The following is a 21,189-nucleotide window of genomic DNA, read 5'->3' on the forward strand; positions in this document are numbered from 1 at the left end:
ATGAAGAGAGAGGATGTTGCTGTGAATCTCCTGAATCAAGGGAAATAAAACTCTTGGAGAGGAAAAGGAGGGGAAGAAAGTGAATAATATCACAGCAACCTGGAAAAATAACAAGCAACAACAGAGGGTAAAGGCAGAAAGAAGACAGAGAAATGAAAGAAAAGGCAGATGAGCATTTGTATTTCATTTTGTTTTTGTTTTTATGAGATGGAGCCTCGCTCTGCCTTCCAGGCTGGAGTACAATGGCCCAATCTCGGCTCACTGCAAGCTCCGCCTCCCGGGTTCAAGCTATTCTCATGTGTCAGCCTCCCGAGTAACTGGGACCACAGGCGCCTGCCACCACGCCCGGCTAATTTTTGAATTTTTGGTAGAGACGGGGTTTCACCGTGTTAGTCAGATTGGTCTCGAACTCCTGACCTCAGGTGATACACCCACCTCAGCCTCCCAAAGTGCTGGGATTACAGGCATGAGCTACCACGCCCGGCCTTTTATATTTCAAACTAGAAGTAATGAGAGTTTTTGAGAGTAAGGCTAAATTTATTAAAATGAAATTTACCCTGATATTTGTTCATTAATTCATATTAACATAATTCAATTAACTACTCAACAAGTACTAGCCCCTATATTCAAAGCACAATGTGCAAGGCACAATAAGGCAGTGTAATTGTGGTAGATAAACAGACCCAGTCTGTGTTCTTGTGATAGTTCTGGGTTTTTTTAATTTTAAAAATTGTATATATTAGTTTAAGTTCTTTGTAAATTCTGGATATTAAACCTTTTTCAGATGGATAAATTGCAAAAATTTTCTCCCATTCTGTAGGTTGCCTGTTTACTCTGATGATAGTTTCTTTTGCTGTGCAAAAGCTCTTTAGTTTAATTAGGTCCCATTTGTCAATTTTGGATTTTGTTGCAATTGCTTTTGGAGCCATCATTCTCAGCAAACTAACACAGGAACAGAAAAGCAAACACCACATGTTCTCACTCATAGGTGGGAGTTGAGCAATGAGAACACATGGACACAGGGAGCGGAACATCACACACCACAACCTGTCAGGGGTGGGGGACAAGGAGAGGGAGAGCATTAGGACGAATACCTAATACACACGGGGCTTAAAACCTAGATGATGGGTTGATAGGTGCAGCAAACCACTATGGCAGATGGATACCTATGTAACAAACCTGCCCGTTCTGCACATGTATCCCAGAACTTAAAGTAAAACAAAAAAAAAATTGTATCTATATTTTTATTTAAAACTACTTAGTAGACAAAGACTGAATATACTCAAGATGTACAATGTGCTGATTTCACATACATATATATTGTGCAATATTATAATTTTTCACCACCCATGTTGTACATTCAATCTTCAGAACTTGTTCATCTTGTAATTGAAAATTTGTGCCCTTTTACCAACATTTCCCCATTTCTGCCACCCTCCAGCCTTTGTTCTATGCTTCTATGAGTTTGACCTCCTTAGATTTCACATTTAAATGAAATTATGAAATTATAAAATATTTATATTTCTGTGTCTGGTTTATTTCCCTTAGCACAATGTCATCCAGGTTTATCCATGTTGTTGCAAATGGCGGATAGTCTTTTTTGTGGCTAAATAATATTCCATTGTGTATGTATACCACAGTTTCTTTACCTGTTCATCAGCTAATAGACATTTAGGTTGATTCCATATCTTGACTATTGTGAGAAATGCTGCAGTGAACACGTGCATGCAGATTTCTCTTCAACATACTGATTTCACTTCCTTCAGATATATACCCAGCTGTGGGATTGCTACATCCTATGGTAGTTCTATTTTAATTTTTTGAGAAACTTCTATACAATTCTCCATGATGGTTGTACTAATTGATATTCCCACCAACAGTGTACGAGGATTCCCTTTTCTCCACATCCTTACCAGCACTTGTTATCTTTTGTCTTTTTTTTCAATAGCCATTCTGACAGGTGTGGGGTGATATCTCACTATGGTTTGATTTTCATTTCCTTGGTGAATAGTGATGCTGAACACCTTTTCATATCCCTGTTGGCCCTAGGTATATCTTCTTTGGAAAAATGTCACATCTCTTGTGATAATACTTTTAATGTTATCAATAATAGTCTATAAAGTGTCAAAATTCTCAAATGTTGCAGACCCATCCCTTCCAAGGATGACTTTAACCCCACCTGCAAGTCCTGCTCTGCATCTGCACATCTGGGTAATCTCCAGGTTCAATGGAGACCTTAAACATGAGGCATTTAAATAGGCCCTTTTCCAATATGCAGGTAACTCAGGGTCAATACTGTTATTCTAAGAATGGTCCTAGAGTCATGCCTTAGTTCTCAGACAATTAAGTTTCTGCCCAGATTCAAAAACCCTTGCTCTGGAACTAAGTCATTTCCTGGATCCCCGTCTCTGCATTCCCTTTCTACCTTGTACTCTTCATCCCAGTTCTCCTTTCCCATTCCTCACTACTGCCAGGTATTCAAGTCACAGTACTAATGCTTCGTGCAGCTTTGCCAGCGGCAGACTGAACAGTTTAAACTCTGTAGCTCACTGCCTACCTGACAGGATCTCACATGCCTGTTTCTTTTAACCCTGGTTTCCCCATTGCCATTCTGCCCACTGTGAAGATATGCCTGTTGTCTGGCCACTCATTGCTGCAGGGAGGCAAGTCAGGAAAGTGAGTAGTTAGCTTTTTATCTGTATCTGTAGTGCAGGCATTTAGGATTGAGTGTACTATCAACCAGCAGCATCCTAATACAATTATATATCATAGTTCTGATTATGTCACTCTTCTGACCTAAAAACCTTGAGTCTTAATATGTTTTTCATTTAGAATACAATAGAATCTAGATTCTTGCTTGACATTCAAATCCTCTTACCTGGCCTGTTTTCTAGCCTAATCTCCCATTAATTTTTCATTAATGCCCTTTCTAGACTATGCTTCCCCCAGAACAAATCAAACCATTTACTTCTTTTCTCTTCAAATCTTTCTTTTTGCCTTTTCTTATAGTAGCTTTTCCTCCTAACCCCTGGACACACTCAGTTTCCACACATCCAAATAGGATACCCCTTCATATCTGAATGCTGCTTCTTCTATTAACAAGTCTTTACTCTCCCTTAACTAAATGTAATTTCTCCCTTTTTCTGAATCCTGACAACATTCTCTCTCTCTCTTTTTATATATATATATATATATTCTTTTTTTAAGACAGAGTCTCACTCTGTTGCCCAGGCTGGAGTGCAGTGGCACAATATCGGCTCACTGCAAACTTTGCCTCCTGGGTTGAAATGATTCTCCTGCCTCAGCCTCCCAAGTAGCTGGGATTACAGGCTTGTGCCATCACGCCCAGCTAATTTTTGTATTTTTAGTAGAGAAGGGGTTTCACCATGTTGGCCAGGCTGGTCTGAACCTCCTGACCTCAAGTGATCCTCCTGCCTCAGCCTCCCAAAGTGCTGGGATTACAGGCATGAGCCACCAAGCCTGGCACTGTGTGACTTTTTATATAACACTTTACAATTAAAATAGAGGGGCATGGACCTTGATCAGACAGGTTACATAATTCAAATCCCAACACTTGCAAGCTATCTATCTTTGGCAAGTTACTCAATCAGGCTAGTCTCATTTTCCTCATCTGTGCAGCAGAGATAATTATGTCTTATCTCAACAGTGTGAGGATTAAAATAAGATAATATATGTAAGATGTCTAATGTGGTGCCTAGTTCATAGCAATCACTCAGTGAATATTAATTGCCTTCCTCCGGTTTCCTCTTTAAATTGTGTTATAATTATTCATGAACATTTTTTTCTTTTATCTCTTTTTTTTGCAGAGCTTTTTAAAAATTATTATTATTCTACTTTAAGTTCTAGGGTACATGTGCACAATGTTCAGGTTTGTTACATACGTATACATGTGCCATGTTGGTTTGATATACCCATCAACTTGTCATTTATGTTAGGTATTTCTCCTAATGCTATCCGTCCCTCAGACCCCGACCCCTCAACAGGCCCTGGTGTATGATGTCCCCTGCCCTGTGTCCATGTGTTCTCATTGTTCAACTCCCACCTATGAGTGAGAACATGCAGTGTTTGGTTTTCTGTCCTTGTGATAGTTTGCTCAGAATGATGGTTTCCAGCTGCATCCATGTGCCTGCAAAGGACATGAACTCATCCTTTTTTATGGCAGCATAGTATTCCATGGTGTATATGTGGCACATTGTCTTTATCCAGTCTATCATTGATGGACATTTGGGTTGGGTCCAAGTCTTTGGTGTTGTGAATAGTGCCACAATAAACATATGTGTGCATGTGTCTTTATAGTAACATGACTTATAATCCTTTGGGTGTATACCCAGTAATGGGATGGCTGGGTCAAATGGTATTTCTAGTTCTAGATCCTTGAGGAATCGCCACACTGTCTTCCACAATGGTTGAACTAATTTACACTCCCACCAACAGTGTAAAAGTGTTCCTATTTCTCCACATCCTCTCCAGAATCTGTTGTTTCCTGACTTTTTAATGATTGCCATTCTAACTGGTGTGAAATGGTATCTCATTGTGGTTTTGATTTGCATTTCTCTGATGACCAGTATGATGAGCATTTTTTCATATGTCTGTTGGCTACATAAATGTCTTCTTTTGAGAAGTGTCTGTTCATATCCTTGCCCACTTTTTGATGGGGTTGTTTCTTTCTTGTAAATTTGTGTAAGTTTTTTGGAGATTCTGGATATTAGCCCTTTGTTAGATGGATAGATTGCAAAGATTTTCTCCCATTCTTTAGGTTACCTGTTCACTCAGATGATAGTTTCTTTTCCTGTGCAGAAGCTCTTTAGTTGAATTAGATCCCATTTGTGAATTTTGGCTTTTGTTGCCAATGCTTTTGGTGTTTTAGTCATGAAGTTTTTGCCCATGACTATGTCCTGAATGGTATTGCCTAGGTTTTCTTCTAGTGTTTTTATGGTGTTAGGTCTTACATTTAAGTCTTTAATCCATCTCGAGTTAATTTTTGTATACGGTTAAAGAAGCGATCCAGTTTCAGCTTTCTCCATATGGCTAGCCAGTTTTCCCAGCACCATTTATTAAATAGGGAATCCTTTCCCCATTGCTTGTGTGTGTCAGGTTTGTCAAAGATCAGATGGTTGTAGATGTGTGGTAATATTTCCGAGGGCTCTATTCTGTTCTATTGGTCTATATCTCTGTTTTGGTACCACTACCATGCTGTTTTGGTTACTGTAGCCTTGTAGTATAGTTTGAAGTCAGGTAGCATGATACCCCCAGCTTTGTTCTTTTGGCTTAGGATTGTCTTGGCAATGCAGGCTCTTTTTTGGTTCCATATGAACTTTAAAGTAGTTTTTTCCAATTCTGTGAAGAAAGTTATTGGTAGCCTGATGGAGATAGCATTGAATCTATAAATTACCTTGGGCAGGATGGCCATTTTCACGATATTGATTCTTCCTATCCATGAGCATGGAATGTTTTTCCATTTGTTTGTGTTATCTTTTATTTCATTGAACAGTGGTTTGTAGTTCTCCTTGAAGAGGTCCTTCACATCCCTTGTAAGTTGGATTCCTAGGTATTTTATCTTCTTTGTAGCAATTGTGAATGGGAGTTCACTCATGATTTGGCTCTCTGCTTGTCTATTATTGGTGTATAGGAATGCTTGTGATTTTTGCACATTAATTTTGTATCCTGAGACTTCGCTGAAGTTGCTTATCAGCTTAAAGAGATTTGGGGCTGAGATGATGGGGTTTTCTAAATATACAATCATGTCATCTGCAAACAGAAACAATTTGACTTCCTCTTTTCCTAATTCAGTACCCTTTATTTCTTTCTCTTGCCTGATTGCCCTGGACAGTACTTCCAATATTATGTTATATAGGAGTGGTGAGAGAGGGCATTCCTGTCTTGTGCCAGTTTTCAGAGGGAATGCTTCCAGTTTTTGCCAATTCAGTATGATATTGCCTGTGGGTTTGTCATAAATACCTCTTATTATTTTGAGATACATCCCATCAATACCTAGTTTATTGAGAGTTTTTAGCATGAAGGGCTTTTCCGCATCTATTGAGATAATCATGTAGTTTTCTGCATGTATTTTCTGCATCTATTGAGATAATCATGTAATTTTTGTCATTGATTCTGTGTATTTGGTGGATTACATTTATTGATTTGTGTATGTTGAATAAGCCTTGCATCCCAGGGATGAAGCTGACTTGATCATCCCTGATGGTGGATAAGCTTTTTGATATGCTGGTAAATTCGGTTTGCCAGTATTTTATTGAAGACCTTTGCATCGATGTTCGTCAGGTATATTGGCCTAAAATTCTCTTTTTTTGTTGTATCTCTACCTCGTTTTGGTATCAGGATGATGTTAGCCTCATAAAATGAGTTAGGATTCCCTCTTTTTCTATTGATTGAAATAGTTTCAGATGGAATGGTACCAGCTGCTCTTTGTACCTCTGGTAGAATTCGGCTGTGAATCCGTCTGGTCCTGGCCTTTTTTTGGTTGGTAGGCTATTAATTATTGCCTCAATTTCAGAACCTGTTATTGGTCTATTAAGAGATTCAACATTTTCCTGTTTTAGTCTTGGGAGGGTGTGTTTGTCCAGGAATTTATCCATGTCTACTAGATTTTCTAGTTTATTTGCATAGAGGTGTTTGCAGGATTCTCTGATGGTAGTTTGTATTTCTGTGAGATTGGTGGTGATATCCCCTTTATCATTTTTTATTGCATCTATTTGATTCTTCTCTCTTTTCTTCTTTATTATTCTTGCTAGTGGTCTATCTATTTTGTTGGTCTTTTCAAAAAAACAGCTCCTGGATTCATTGATTTTTTTTGAAGGGTTTTTTGTGTCTCTATCTCCTTCAGTTCTGCTCTGATCTTAGTTATTTCTTGCCTTCTGGTAGCTTTTGAATTTGTTTGCTCTTGCTTCTCTAGTTCTTTTAATTGTGATGTTAGGGTGTCGATTTTAGATCTTTCCTGCTTTCTCTTGTGGACATTTAATGCTGTAAATTTCCCTCTACACACTGCTTTAAATGTGTATCAGAGATTCTGATACATTGTGTCTTTGTTCTCATTGGTTTCAAGGAACATCTTTATTTCTGCCTTCATTTCATTGTTTACCCAGTAGTCATTTAGGAGCAGGTTGTTCAGTTTCCATGTAGTTCTGCGGTTTTGAGTGAGTTTCTTGGTCCTGAGTTTTAATTTGATTGCACTGTGGTCTGAGAGACAGTTTGTTGTGATTTCTGTTGTTTTACATTTGCTAAGTAGTGTTTTAATACCAATTATGTGGTTAATTTTAGAATAAGTGCAGTGTGGTACTGAGAAGAATGTATATTCTGTTGATTTGGGGTGGAGAGTTCTGTAGATGTCTATTAGGGCTGCTTGAACTGGAGCTGAGATCAGATCCTGGATATCCTTGTTAACTTTCTGTCTCATCGATCTGTTTAATGTTGACAGTGTGGTGTTAAAGTCTCCCATTACTATTGTGTGGGAGTCTAAGTCTCTTTGTAGGTCTATAAGGACATGCGTTATGAATCTGGGTTCTCTTGTATTGGGTGCATATATGTTTAGGAAGTTAGCTCTTCTTGTTGCATTAATCCCTTTACCATTATGTAATGGCCTTCTTTGTCTCTTTTGATCTTTGATGGTTTAAAGTCTGTTTTATCAGAGACTAGGATTGCAACTCCTGCTTTTTTTTGTTTTCCATTTGCTTGGTAGATCTTCCTCCATCCCTTTATTTTGAGCCTATATGTGTGTCTGCATGTGAGATGGGTCTCCTGAATACAGCAAACTGATGGGTCTTGACTCTTTATCCAATTTGCCAGTCTGTGTCTTTTAATTGGGCCATTTATTCCATTTACATTTAAGGTTAATACTGTTATGTGTGAACTTGATCCTGCCATTATGATATTAGCTGGTTATTTTGCTCATTAGTTGATGCAGTTTCTCCTAGCATCGATGGTCTTTACGTTTTGGCATGTTTCTAGTGGCTGGTACCGGTTGTTCCTTTCCATGTTTAGTGCTTCCTTCAGGATCTCTTGTTGGGCAGGCCTGGTGGTGACAAAAATCTCTAAGCATTTGCTTGTCTGTAAAGGATTCTATTTCTCCTTCCCTTATGAAACTTAGTTTGGCTGGATATGAAATTCTGGGTTGACAATTCTTTTCTTTAAGAACATTGAATATTGGCCCCCACTCTCTTCTGGCTTGTAGAGTTTCTGCCGAGAGATCTGCTGTTGGTCTGATGGGCTTCCCTCTGTGTGTAACCCGACCTTTCTCTCTGGCTGCCCTTACCATTTTTTCCTTCATTTCAACTTTGGTAAATCTGATAATTATGTGTCTTGGAGTTGCTCTTCTCGAGGAGTATCTTTGTGGTGTTCTTTGTATTTCTTGAATTTGAATGTTGGCCTGCCTTACTAGGTTGGGAAAGTTCTCCTGGATGATATCCTGCAGAGTGTTTTCCAACTTGGTTCCATTTTCCCCGTCACTTTCAGGCACACCAATGAGACATAGATTTGGTCTTTTCACATAGTCCCATATTTCTTAGCGGCTTTGTTCATTTCTTTTTACTCTTTTTTCTCTACACTTCTCTTCTCGCTTCATTTCATTCATTTGGTCTTCAATCACTGATACTCTTTCTTCCAGTTGATCGAGTCAGTTACTGAAGCTTGTGCATTTGTCACATAGCTCTCATGTCATGGTTTTCACCTCTATCAGTTCGTTTATGGTCTTCTCTGCATTGATTATTCTAGTTATCCATTCTTCCATTCTTTTTTCAAGTTTTTTAGTTTCTTTGCACTGGGTATGCAGTTCCTCCTTTAGCTCTGAGAAATTTGATCGACTGAAGCCTTCTTCTCTCAACTTGTCAAAGTCATTCTCCGTCCAGCTTTGTTCCGTTGCTGGCAATGAGCTGCATTCCTTTGAAGGGGGAGATGCGCTCTGATTTTTTCGAATTTCCAGCTTTTCTGCACTGCTTTTTCCCCATGTTTGTGGTTTTATCTGACTTTGGTCTTTGATGATGGTGATGAACTGATGGGGTTTTGGTGTGGGTGTCCTTTCTGTTTATTAGTTTTCCTTCTAACAGTCAGGACCCTCAGCTGTAGGTCTGTTGGAGTTTGCTTAAGGTCCACTCCAGACCCTGTTTGCCTGGGTATCAGCAATGGAGGCTGCAGAAGATAGAATATTGCTGAACAGTGAGTGTTCCTGTCTGATTCTCGCTCTGGAAGCTTCGTCTCAGAGGTGTACCCAGCTGTGTGAGGTGTGAGGTGTCAGTCTGCACCTAGTGGGGGATGTCTCCCAGTTAGGCTACTCAGGGGTCAGGGACCCACTTGAGCAGGCAGTCTGTCTGTTCTCAGATCTCAACCTCCATGCTGGGAGAACCACTGCTGTCTTCAAAGCCTTCAGACAAGGACATTTACATCTGCAGAGGTTTCTGCTGCTTTTTGTTTAGCTGTGCCCTGTCCGCAGATGTGGAGTCTACAGAGGCAGGCAGACCTCCTTGAGCTGCGGTGGGCTCCACCCAATTAGAGCTTCCTGGAGGCCTTGTTTACCTACTTAAGCCTCAGCAATGGCGGGTGCCCCTCCCCCAGCCTCGCTGCCGCCTTGCAGTTAGATCTCAGACTGCTGTGCTAGCAATGAGGGAAGCTTCGTGGGTGTGGGACCCTCTGGGCCAGGTGTGGGATATAATCTCCTGGTGTGCCATTTGCTAAGACCCTTGGTAAAGCGCAGTATTAGGGTGGGAGTTACCCAATTTTCCAGGTGTTGTGTGTCTCAGTTTCTCTTGGCTAGGAAAAGGAATTCCCTTCCCCCTTGTGCTTCCTAGGTGAGGCAATGCCTCTCCCTGCTTCAGCTCTCGCTTGTCAGGCTGCACCCACTGACCAGCACTGACTGTCTGACACACCCCAGTGAGATGAATCCAGTACCTCAGTTGAAAATGCAGAAATCGGCCGGGCGCGGTGGCTCAAGCCTGTAATCCCAGCACTTTGGGAGGCCGAGATGGGCAGATCACGAGGTCAGGAGATCGAGACCATCCTGGCTAACACAGTGAAACCCCATCTCTACTAAAAAAATACAAAAAACTAGCCGGGCGACGTGGCGGGCGCCTGTAGTCCCAGCTACTCCGGAGGCTGAGGCAGGAGAATGGCGTAAACCCGGGAGGCGGAGGTTGCAGTGAGCTGAGATCTGGCCACTGCACTCCAGCCTGGGCGACAGAGCCAGACTCTGTCTCAAAAAAAAAAAAAAAAAAGAAAATGCAGAAATCACCTGTCTTCTTTGTCGCTCATGCTGGGAGCCGGAGGCTGGAGCTGTTCCTATTCAGCCATCTTGAGTGCCCCCCTTCCGGAACATCTCTGAGGTTCTTAAGGCCTGAGACTTTACTGAACATTTAACAGTTTCAATTAAGTTGCTTCCATATGGTTTGGAGTATGGATACCTTTGTTTCCTTCATTATAGTAGTTTATTTATATCGATATTTAATCTGTGGTGAAAATAAACAGTACTAACCCAGGGCCATACTTATGATATGCTATTTCATTTTGTAACTATTTGTGGGGTCCGAGGCTTGGCTTTCTTAGGACTGTCATAGAAAGTAGTTCACGGTGGTTGTGTACAACCCCATATTGCTTAGATATCAATATTCTTCCACTAATAAAGACTTTGATAAAAATTGTAGAAACTAGTCATATTTTAAAAGTTTCTCAAGATTCTATCCTGTATTCTTTACCAAGATATATTGACCATGACTTTGGCCCAAATAACCCCGTCAGTATCTTCAACAGAGGATAGTGAAATAGTGGGACATTGTATTAATGGCCTTCCATTCTAAGGCCATTTCTTTTGCATAAAATTGTTAGTTTCAAAGCCTCATAACTCTCTTTCGGAGTTGCATGAACATAAAGGAGATATAATTCCCTTAGGAATTTGGAGGACTAAAGTGTTATGCATGTTGTAATTCTGTATTACTCAGTGAGAAAAAAATGTAAGAGAAACCACAAGCAAATACCATCAGACAACTGCACACAGAGACTTGAGGCTGCCATTTGTACTTTTTCAGATGCTCTTGAAAAGAAGTGGAGGATGTCACTTTGCCTTTTCCCCCAAATGTTTCTTTGCTTCCTTCTGTGTGTGTATTCTAATCATTCATTTCATTTCACAGTATTGTACTAAAATTTACAAAACTCAAGCTGTGTGTGCCTTATAAAGAAATTATTCCTGAATAAAATATTATATTTGGGGCAGCATTTAACTTTCTATTCATGTGTTTTTAATTATATACTAAGCTCCTTCTAACCTAACACTTTAGAAATTCCCATATTTCATGTTTGTGTTCCAATCCAGCCCTTTTCAGATCGTATAGCCTGACTTGGGGGCAGAGGGTGGGAGTAAATATACATTCTCCAAGAAATTCAAAAAGCATGTGCCTTTGCATGCATATGTGTGCATGTGTGTGCAGAAAATATTTTGCTCCCTACACAATAGAACTGTCATATTAAGCTAAGAATGTAGTCTATCCCAAAGAAATCATGCTAGACTTGCAAAGTATTATCATTCTCTGTTATTTATATTTTATGTGGTGGTTACATTATAAAGAGAATGATAATAAAAGTCTTATTATATTAGAGTTTTTGATATTTTATGAAGTAGATGGTTAATATGATATGAAAAACTCCATTGTACACTAGATAGTTTATGTCTTTAAGAGTACACATGGTATAATGGCTTACTTATTTTACTATAATCCATATTTCATTATTTTTACATGATCATTTGTGTATTTAAATGGTATAGTATCATCTCAGAGTTTACTTTTATCTTAGAATTTTTCTCACTGAAATTAGCTGAAGAATTTCTATTGCCTACTTAATGCTATGTTTTCTATCAAATATATTCCTCTCAATTCTGCCTGAATAAAGGTGAATAACACATAGCATTTCATGAACAATTAACTTAGTCCAACAATGTTTTGCATCTGTAGAAGCTGTTATCACTCCCTGAATTTACTCATTATTGCATCTTTATACAATACTGATCTATAGAAAATGCATAATAAATTTCTGTTAAATAAATGTATATATTTAATCATTCAGATTTAATGATAATTTTATATGCATTTGATGATGAAATTCTGAGCCTACTGAAAATATCAGCTTTTAGCAGTCTATTTGTACAATAGCATATGAAACACATACAGGGTGAAGGGTATGGGCTCCAGGGGTAGGTACCTGGGTTTAAGTTGTGGTCTACCACTTATGAGCTGCATGACTTTGGACAAGTTAACTTTTTTCCTCCAGTTTTTCAATGCAAAATGAAAATAGTTCGTTTAACTTAATACATGACCTAATGAAGCACTTAAAACAGTGTATTGGCACACATATATAACTGTTATTAATAAAGGCATATTTATGCACATGTAAGCACCCACATATATACCTTCTCACATAAGCACTCATACTGAGATAGAGCCATAATGACTTGATATTGCCCTTAGAGGTGGTACTTTACTTGCTGGAAAAGCACTTAATATAATAATAACCTCAAAATGTATAGATTTTTGGGATAAATAATTCAATATTAAAGTTAAGAAATACATGGAGCAACGATCACTGTGAGATATCATTATAGCATAGGACCCTCTATGTAAAATAAGCATTTATGTGCACACAGTGTGTATAATTTTCTTTAAAGAGAGCAAAGAGTTTTAGTTCAAAATGTTCTTCAGTGAAATAAGATTAATTCACTTTGAAATATTTCAAACTTTAAAAATTTTTTTTATAAATTTTGTAATGTATATTATTTCTGTAGATATAACTTCACATATATATTTTTATGGATTCTTTTGTTTGAAATCTTTTTTTTTTTTTGAGACGGAGTTTTGCTCTTGTTGCTCAGGCTGGAGTGCAATTGCGTGATCTCAGCTCTCTGCAACCTCCGCCTCCCGAGTTCAAGCGATTCTCCTGTCTCAGCCTTCTGAGTAGCTGGGATTACAGCCCCACCACTACACCTGGCTAGTTTTTGGTATTTTTAGTAGACACGGGTTTCACTATGTTGTCCAGGCTGGTCTCAAACTCCTGACCCCAAGTGATCCATCCGCCTTGGCCTCCCAGAGTGCTGGGATTATAGGCGTAAGCCACTGCACCCGGCCTATTTGGCAATTTTTATATCCTAACCAAAATTCTTGATAGGCTAATTTTATTTTCTCTCTGAACATCTTCAGACATTTCAACTGACACCACATTTTAAATATATACTTATTTTTTGGATAGAAAGAGATTAAAATGAGGAATGCTATATGATAGTAGTTAGAAAAAGAGTTCCAGAAACATTTTGTTCTGTTTTCTTTCTTTTGGGTAGGGCATGCTTAAATCTTGTTAGCACAGTGAGTGTAGAAGAGTCTAATCTTTCACCAAGTTAATGTTAGCCTGTACACTTTAAGGTTTGTTTTTTGTCTCTCCAAATGATCAGTATATGCAGTGCTAATTATTGGAACTCTTAAATCAGGCAGAATTGATCATAGTAATTCAAAATTAGTAAATTTTATTTTAATAAAAATACGCAGAATTGAAGACAAGTCAAAGCTGATGTATTCATAATTGATATAGTCAAGTCAATATCAATTATCATTTTGCTTAGAAGAGTTACAGCACGCCTTCCTTGAAACCTCTTACCTGGCAACTTAAGCTATGGAGCTATTTGAAAAAAAAATAAACATAGTAGAATTTTTCATTTGCAAAGGAAACATTACTCCTTGCAATAAGCTCAGCACCACCATTGACATTTGTGCACACTGTGCACTGCACAAAGCAGCTCAGCCAAGGGGCAGACACAGTTTGAAATCCAGCTTCTGCTCCACTTGCCTAACTAGGAGTCTGGCAGGGAGCTTCATCTGGATTGAAGCCTCCTCTAACTGATCCAGTCCCAATTTGGGCCAGCAGGACCCTGAATAAAGTGCATGCGGTTTACTCAGAAGAAAACTACCAAGTCTTTGTGGTGAACATAATGATCTGAGATGAGAATAGCACATCCAGGAGCAGAAGTAGAGTGGTCAGTAGGCAGAGTCCTGGAGAGAGACCACAGTGGGATAGAGTGGACAAGTAGTAGCTGACACTGTGGAAATAAAGGGGATCCCCAGAGAGCGTGTAGAGGGGAAGAAAAGACAGAAATGAGGATAGGGTTAATTATGAATTGCAGAAGAGGGAAAGGTCCAGGGAAGGAAACTGAGAAAGCCCCATTAGTCCAAGACCCGGAGAAGAGTGTTGCCGATGAAGCTAAGGGAGGAATGGGGAATGTGAAATGTTGTTACTGGGTTTGCAAGCAGAAAGTTATTCAGTAACTTCGGTAGCCTGGTGGTTTTCAGTGCAGCATTTGCCATTGTTTAAGGAGTGACTCGGTACTGAAAATGTGGGGAGAGTGAAAACAGAATACTCTTTCTAAAACTTTGAAGTCACAGGGAGGAGGGAAACAGGAGCCAAAGATGTCTGCCTGTGTTTGAAATGTGAGAAAAACATTTCATTGAATACTGTTCATTTCCTCTCCAGGAGACTGTGCAAAGTTTTTATTCTTCTATTAACTCTTCTTACTTAGTGTCATGAGTCAACACATGAGAAATTGTAGTCACCCCAAAAGGCACAATTTCTAGTTGAACTCTATCCTCATAAGCACTCATTGGAAGCATGTTGAGTACACAGATATCTGTGTCTTTTTTATTGCTATCAGGCTATTTAGAAAATACTAATTTTGGTCCTGATGTCTTGTTAAAGGCCTTTGTTGCAGAAAATATGCTAATGTATTTATTGGATATTTACCATGTATAAGGCACAAAGCTACATATTTGAGAGGAAGGGAGTGAAAGTAATATTTACAGAAAACCCTACATTCTTTTAATTACTTTCTAGAACTTGCATATGAGGTAATTATTCTTTGCTCTAGGTTACAGATGTGGAAACTGAGGTTCAGAGAGGTTAAGTCATCTGCCATAGGTCATGTGGTAGTATATATTAAAGCTTCCAAAGTCAGTGTTTGTTATGTTTCCCCATGTACCTCTTTTCCTACCCTCAAGGGCCCTAGTATTTTATTAAGAAACAAATCTTATTCCCAGCAGGGTGAGTTAAGTTTCATAAGAGTGACACAAGTGTTTTAGGAGTTCAGAAATAGGGAAAGGACATATTCAAAGGGTAGTCTGGTAATGCTTTGGGAAGCGAGGTCATGGATATAAATCATCAATGATGGCTATAGAGATTGTGAACTTCTGGGAGAGGTGGAGATGGGACTGTACTGCAAGAACAAAATTTTCTTCCAGAAACTCAAAATTCTATTTTTTTTTTCCAAGTAGCTTCATAACTCAGGCTTCCTGGTAAGAGGTTTAAGAAAGGTATCCACGGCCTGGTGCAGTGTCTCATGCCTGTAATCCCAGCACTTTGGGACGTGGAAGCGGGTGGATCACAAGGTCAGGAATTCAAGATCAGCCTGGCCAAGATAGTGAAATCCCATCTCTACTGAAAATACAAAAAATTATCCAGGTGTGGTGGTGGGCATCTGTAATCCCAGCTACTCAGGAGGTTGAGGCAGAGAATTGTCTGAACCCAGGAGGCAGATGTTGCAGTGAGCCAAGATCACGCCACTGTACTCTAGCCTAGGCCATAGAGCGAGACTCCATCTCAAAAAAAAAAAAAAAGAAAAAGAAAAGAAAAGAAAGATATGCTTTAACTATTCCAAGCAAAATGACAATTGATAATGTTTATTCAGGAGAAGGAAGAAGGACGTAAGTAAAGATAGAGAGAAGGTCATTCTGAGAATAGATGATATTGAAGACAGGCTGGAGAAGAGGCTCCTTGTAGAGAACTGGGGAAGATAAGGCAGAAAAGGAAAATTAGGAGCAGGTTATAGAAGGCTTTGGTCACAGGTAGAAGTTAATGCTTTATTTGGCATGAATTGGAAGAGCATTTTAAAATAAATTTTTAAATTATTTAACTACTATGGGAATGTTCAAAGATTCTCAAAAGGAGGAGAAAATAGTATCATAAATTGACCTAGACCTATCACCCAGCTTCAAGAAACATCAGTTGCTAATCTTACTTTTATGAATCCCTTTCCTCTCATTTATTTTGTTTTGTTTAGTTTTTGCTGGAAGCGAAGCTTAGATATTATGTCGTTATGTTTACAAATACTGAAATATGAATCTCTAACTGACAGAGGCTTTGGAAAACATAACCACCATTTTATCATCAACCCTAATAAAATTAACAATGATTTCTTCATATTAATACCCAGTCCGTATTTACATTTCACCAATAGTCTAAAAAATATCTTTTTACAGATGTTTTGCTAGAACCAAGACCCAAAGCCTGCACTTGGCATTTAATTATTAAAACTCTTCAGTCTTTCTTATTCTATAGTGGTCTTCCTTCCCCTTATTGTTCCATGAAATCAGTTTTTCTAGGACATTTACTCTATATTTAGAGTGTCCCACATTCTGGATTTGTCTAATTATTTCTTTTGGTATTATTTAACTTGTTCCCCTATGTTCTCTATTTTATTTAAACTACGGGTTACATTCAGAAGATTGAGTAGGTTTGGCTGAATTTTTAGGAAAATCTGTAATAAATGTATAGTATAATTCTTAGTTCATTATATCAAGAAGTACATGGTTGATCAGGAGGTCAAGGTATGTTGACCTGATACCCAGCAACCTTTCACCAAATACATCTATTGAAGATTGTTGTCTATGGCAACTTTTTCATTGTAGATTACAAAATGGGCCCCTGAAATTCTTTCAGTTGAGGAATGATATGCTCAGCAATGTGCTTTAGAAAAATTAACCTGACAAAAGTATGTAGGATGGAGTAGAAGAGGTAAGGCCAACAGAGGCTTGTAGATTATTCCAGTTATCCAGGAACAAGGGTGCAAGAAACATGAAAAGATGGCCATAGATTCAAGGGATTTTGTGGAAAATGAAATCTATAGGACTTGGCAATAGATTAAGTTAAGTGAATCAAATATAATACTAAGCTTTTAGACTTGGAGGAGCAGTACTGTGTTTAACAAAAATAGGAAAGTCAAGAATCATGAGTGGCTTGCAACAAAAATTGAGAAATTTGGTTTGAGAATGTTGAATTTGAGCTGATGATGGTATATGTTGGCTAATACATCTGGTGATCAGTTGAGAATACAGGATTGCAGCCTGGAAAAGAATTTAGGACATAAGTCAGATAATAGTTATAGCCTTAAGGGTATATATTTCATAGCTGATGAGGGAAGAGTAAAAAACAAAAAAGGTTTAGACACAGATTTGGGCAATCTGAATATTTACAGGTTTTGTCAACCCCATCTTCCCAAAACTCCAGTTTATTTGGTTTTAGTTTAGCCAGAGATAACTCCTGTCTCGTGCCTGGAAGACTGGTTCAGCAGTTTTCCTTCCCATAGTTCAACTTTCTTCTTCCTAATGGAAAGAAATGTCCCCAAGATCAGTATGTATTTCAACTCATGTTTATTTTTCCCAAAACAGACCGTAAAAATATGACGTCTATTCTGCTACCTCCCTTTCTGTCCTCTAATTCAACTTCCTTTCTATGACCTATCTATTGTTTAGGGAGACAGTGAGGAAGAAGATAAGACACTAAAATGAGGGAGTAATGGGCAAAGTCAGCTTTGCTTCCCCTTGTCTTTAGGAGAGGGCGAAAGAACATGTTTGAAGGGCATAGAGAAGAATCCAAGGGAATGGGAATGATTGAAGAGACAAGTGAGAAAAAGAATAACTAGGGCAAGGTTGGGGAGCAGGCACAGAAGTGGGTAGGTACAGTTTTACCTTCACTCCACAGACAGAAGGATGAAGGTACAGAAGACTCTGAAGATGGGGAGTGTCGTAGTAGAAGCTTGTATTAAAAGCCTTTGATCATCTTAGGCATCGACTGAAAAGGAGGGAGATCCAATATACATTGGAAGAATGAGAATGGTAGACAAGCCCTGAGAGTCAGACTCTCCTAGCCTCATCTGAGAGTCATTTTTTAATTCCTTCTGAGTATCTCTTTAGACTCCACAGAACATCCTACCCTTATCCTGTGTTGTGCTCAGCGGCCCTTCGTAAAACCTATATTGCTCTATATACTACTGCAAATGAAGCAAAGAATCGAACTGACCAGCAAACAATGTTTCTTAAGTAGCCCGGGTAAAATTATGTTGGGACGATATATTAGGAAACATGCTGAAATTGATGATTGTAGATTAAACCCAAGGTATAAACATGAACATATCTCTGAATACATTTGAATCGTTTTGAGGACAGTAAGAGCATTGTAGGATAGATTGCACCATTAGCTGTAAAATCACAGGGTTACTAGGGCATTAAAAGAGCAAGTTGATACGTTCTTTCGACAAAAGGAATGTTTAGGATTCCAAGTCTTTCACCATGGAGTTCATTTTATTTGACCTCTAAAAATAAGTTAAAAAAAAAATCAAAGTTAAACAAAGAAGTTTTAGCAATTTCTTAAAACATTTAAGGTAAGGAATGATGCTAGGAAGAAGGGCCCCCTTGGTTTTGATTGGCAGGAGCGGTAATTTGACTGTATTTAATTTGCATTGTGTTAGAAAAGAAAACCAGAGAGAGCGTCCCTGATTCCTGCTGTTTTATAAGCCTTTAACTCCATTGAGCTACATCAGTCTTACTTTTGAGAGTCCTTTTTTAATGTTTGGTTTTTCTAAATTTTCTTTCGTGCTAGACCCACTAATTGCTTCCTTATGGCAGCTGCTTATGATTTAAGACTGATCATGGGCACATATAGTCCCTTGTTCAGGGCTCAGATGGACATCACAAAAAACCTTATAGTTAGGATCTTACTGTGGAAAATGCCCAGAAAATAATAGCCATAAAAATTTGTTTTCTAGTAAGTGAGGCTGGTTTTGATATTTTAAAAGTTTCTGTTTATACCCACCCCCTCTGCTTGGTCTCTTTTAATCTTCAGTGCACACTGAAAGGTGTAAAGTCTGAAGCTATAAATCTGTTTATAGCTATAATTCCCTTCCCTGGCTTAGCAGAGTTTGACACTATAATAAACACGGTTCTTCTGCAGCAACATTAAATCTGGTTCTTCTATAATTCTTTATACGTTGCTGCTTTGAACACTGAGAGTTTTATTGCATTCTTTTCTTTCTGGGCCTTTCAATTCAGCAAGAACTGGTTGGGCACCTACTCTATGCTAAGGGTGACTAGGTGGTTTTAGGGTCTGATGTTTAGTCTATTTTATTCATAAAAGTAATGTGGTTAAAACTACGATGAAGTTTATTTGTTTTGTTTGGTAATAGCTCTTGAATGATAGAGGTAGACTATATTAGACCTTCATATTCTCAAAATGTTTTCAACCATCCCCCAGGACATTTCCCAAGGCATTTTCTTTTGGTTTAGGAAATCGATTGTGTTTCTTTTTTGTTTTGTTTTATTTTGTGTGTGTGTGTGTGTGTTTTGAGACAGAGTCTCGCTCTGTTGCCCAGGCTGAAGTGCAGTGGCACGATCTCAGCTCACTGCAACCTCCACCTCTCCGGTTCAAGCGATTCTCCTGCCTCAGCCCCCTGAGTAGCTGGTATTACAGGCGCCCGCCACCACGCCCGGCTAATTTTTGTATTTTTAGTAGAGATGGGGTTTCACCATGTTGGTCAAGCTGGTCTTGAACTCCTGACCTCATGATCCGCCTGCCTCAGCCTCCCAAAGTGCTGCGTGAGCCACCATGCCTAGCCAGGAAATCTATTGTATTTCTTTATCCTCAAGTCAAGTATCTGGAAAAGAAATTTTGTTTTATGTTTATGATAATTAAAATATTAAAAATATGGAGTCTGTACTTGATAATTACTATTATACTATGGGTAGGACAGGCATTTTATAAGTTGCTTCATGTATAATATTTTATTTTAGCCAAACAGTGGGCATTGTTTTCCCCATTTTACAGATTAAGAAATTGAGGAACAAAGAGATTAATTAACCATTTAAAGATCACACAGGTGATTACAGCCAGGATTTCAATCTGCATCTGTTTGACTCCAAAACTCAAGCTCTTAACTACCAAGATACTTTATTTCATGTACTGCATTTTAAAGTAGCTCTCAAATTATACTTTCACTTTTTAAAACTTTTTACTGAAGCATTTAAAAAGATATTAAACACAAGTATCCACACACACAATTTATCTATACTTACTATAGGGGAACTCCTATGATTTTACATCAGTTTTTTCAGAAAACGTTTTTTTAACTTTAAAATTTTCACATTTGTAGTTGAAGCTATTTGCAAAGTTGAAAGTCTATAAAACAATGTAGTGGTTTGAAGAAGAAATGTCTCTAAAAAATATATGCCAGTAAAACAGAAAACTATGTATGAATTTAAGGTGAAAGTAAATACTCGGAAGAACACATGTTCACATTCTAGTTGGGGGTAAACCTGTACTACATAAAACACTTTTTTCAGAAGTAGAGTGGATGTATCCTCACCTAAATACCTAGGATCCCTATTTTTCAAGTAAAACACTAGATTTTCAATTGTTAATACTATTTGCAATGTGATTTTCTGCAGTTTTGGATACCTGCTAAGAAACTGTGGTACCAAATTCAGTTTCCTTATAAGTGTGGGGTTTGCATATGTGTGTCATTGGCACTATGAGCCAAGTTCTCATGCAATTTAGGGAGTAGACAGTAGAATTGAAGCTTCTATCCTAGTTGTACAAGAGAAAAACTGGATATTCCGCTTCCTTCCTTCCTGGGAGATTGTGAACATTGATAACGTTTGCTTGTGCCTGAGCACATCAGAGAGAAGACCCACGTCAGGCGTGCGGTGACCATTGAGGTTGTGCTGTGCTGCTAGAGAACAGCTTGTACAGCAGACTATCTTCTTTATCTTTAAAAGACTAGGAAACTTGTGGAGTTTAAAATAGAGTAATTCCATATTCAGTTTACAGTTGAAAAAGTAGAGGAAAGAAAATGTGATAAAGGTGTCCTGTATTCAGAAGTTAACATGGAAGAATGGTGGCTTCTGAAGGGAGGCAGTTATGACTACCTCTGTGCTGCTTCTGCTCAGTGGTGATGATAGAGAATGTTTTCTCTCTCCTCAGCTATTTCCCATTAGGCCAGCCGAAGCTGCCAACACTGTGGATTTGAAATATAACCCTAAAACCAGATTTAAACTCTATATGATTCACTTAGCTGTGGAACTACTGTGTTTA

The 21,189-nt window shown here is 38.5% G+C and overlaps 1 protein-coding gene across 29 annotated transcripts in view; it reads left to right on the top strand.

Moving 5' to 3' along the window:
- COL25A1 (collagen type XXV alpha 1 chain) overlaps positions 1-21,189 on the top strand; it is a 505,896-nt gene that overhangs the window by 310,065 nt on the left and 174,642 nt on the right. The gene's annotated exons all lie outside the window — the stretch shown is intronic.

This window comes from Papio anubis, chromosome 3, assembly GCF_008728515.1.
Source record: "Papio anubis isolate 15944 chromosome 3, Panubis1.0, whole genome shotgun sequence".
NCBI lineage: Eukaryota > Metazoa > Chordata > Mammalia > Primates > Cercopithecidae > Papio > Papio anubis.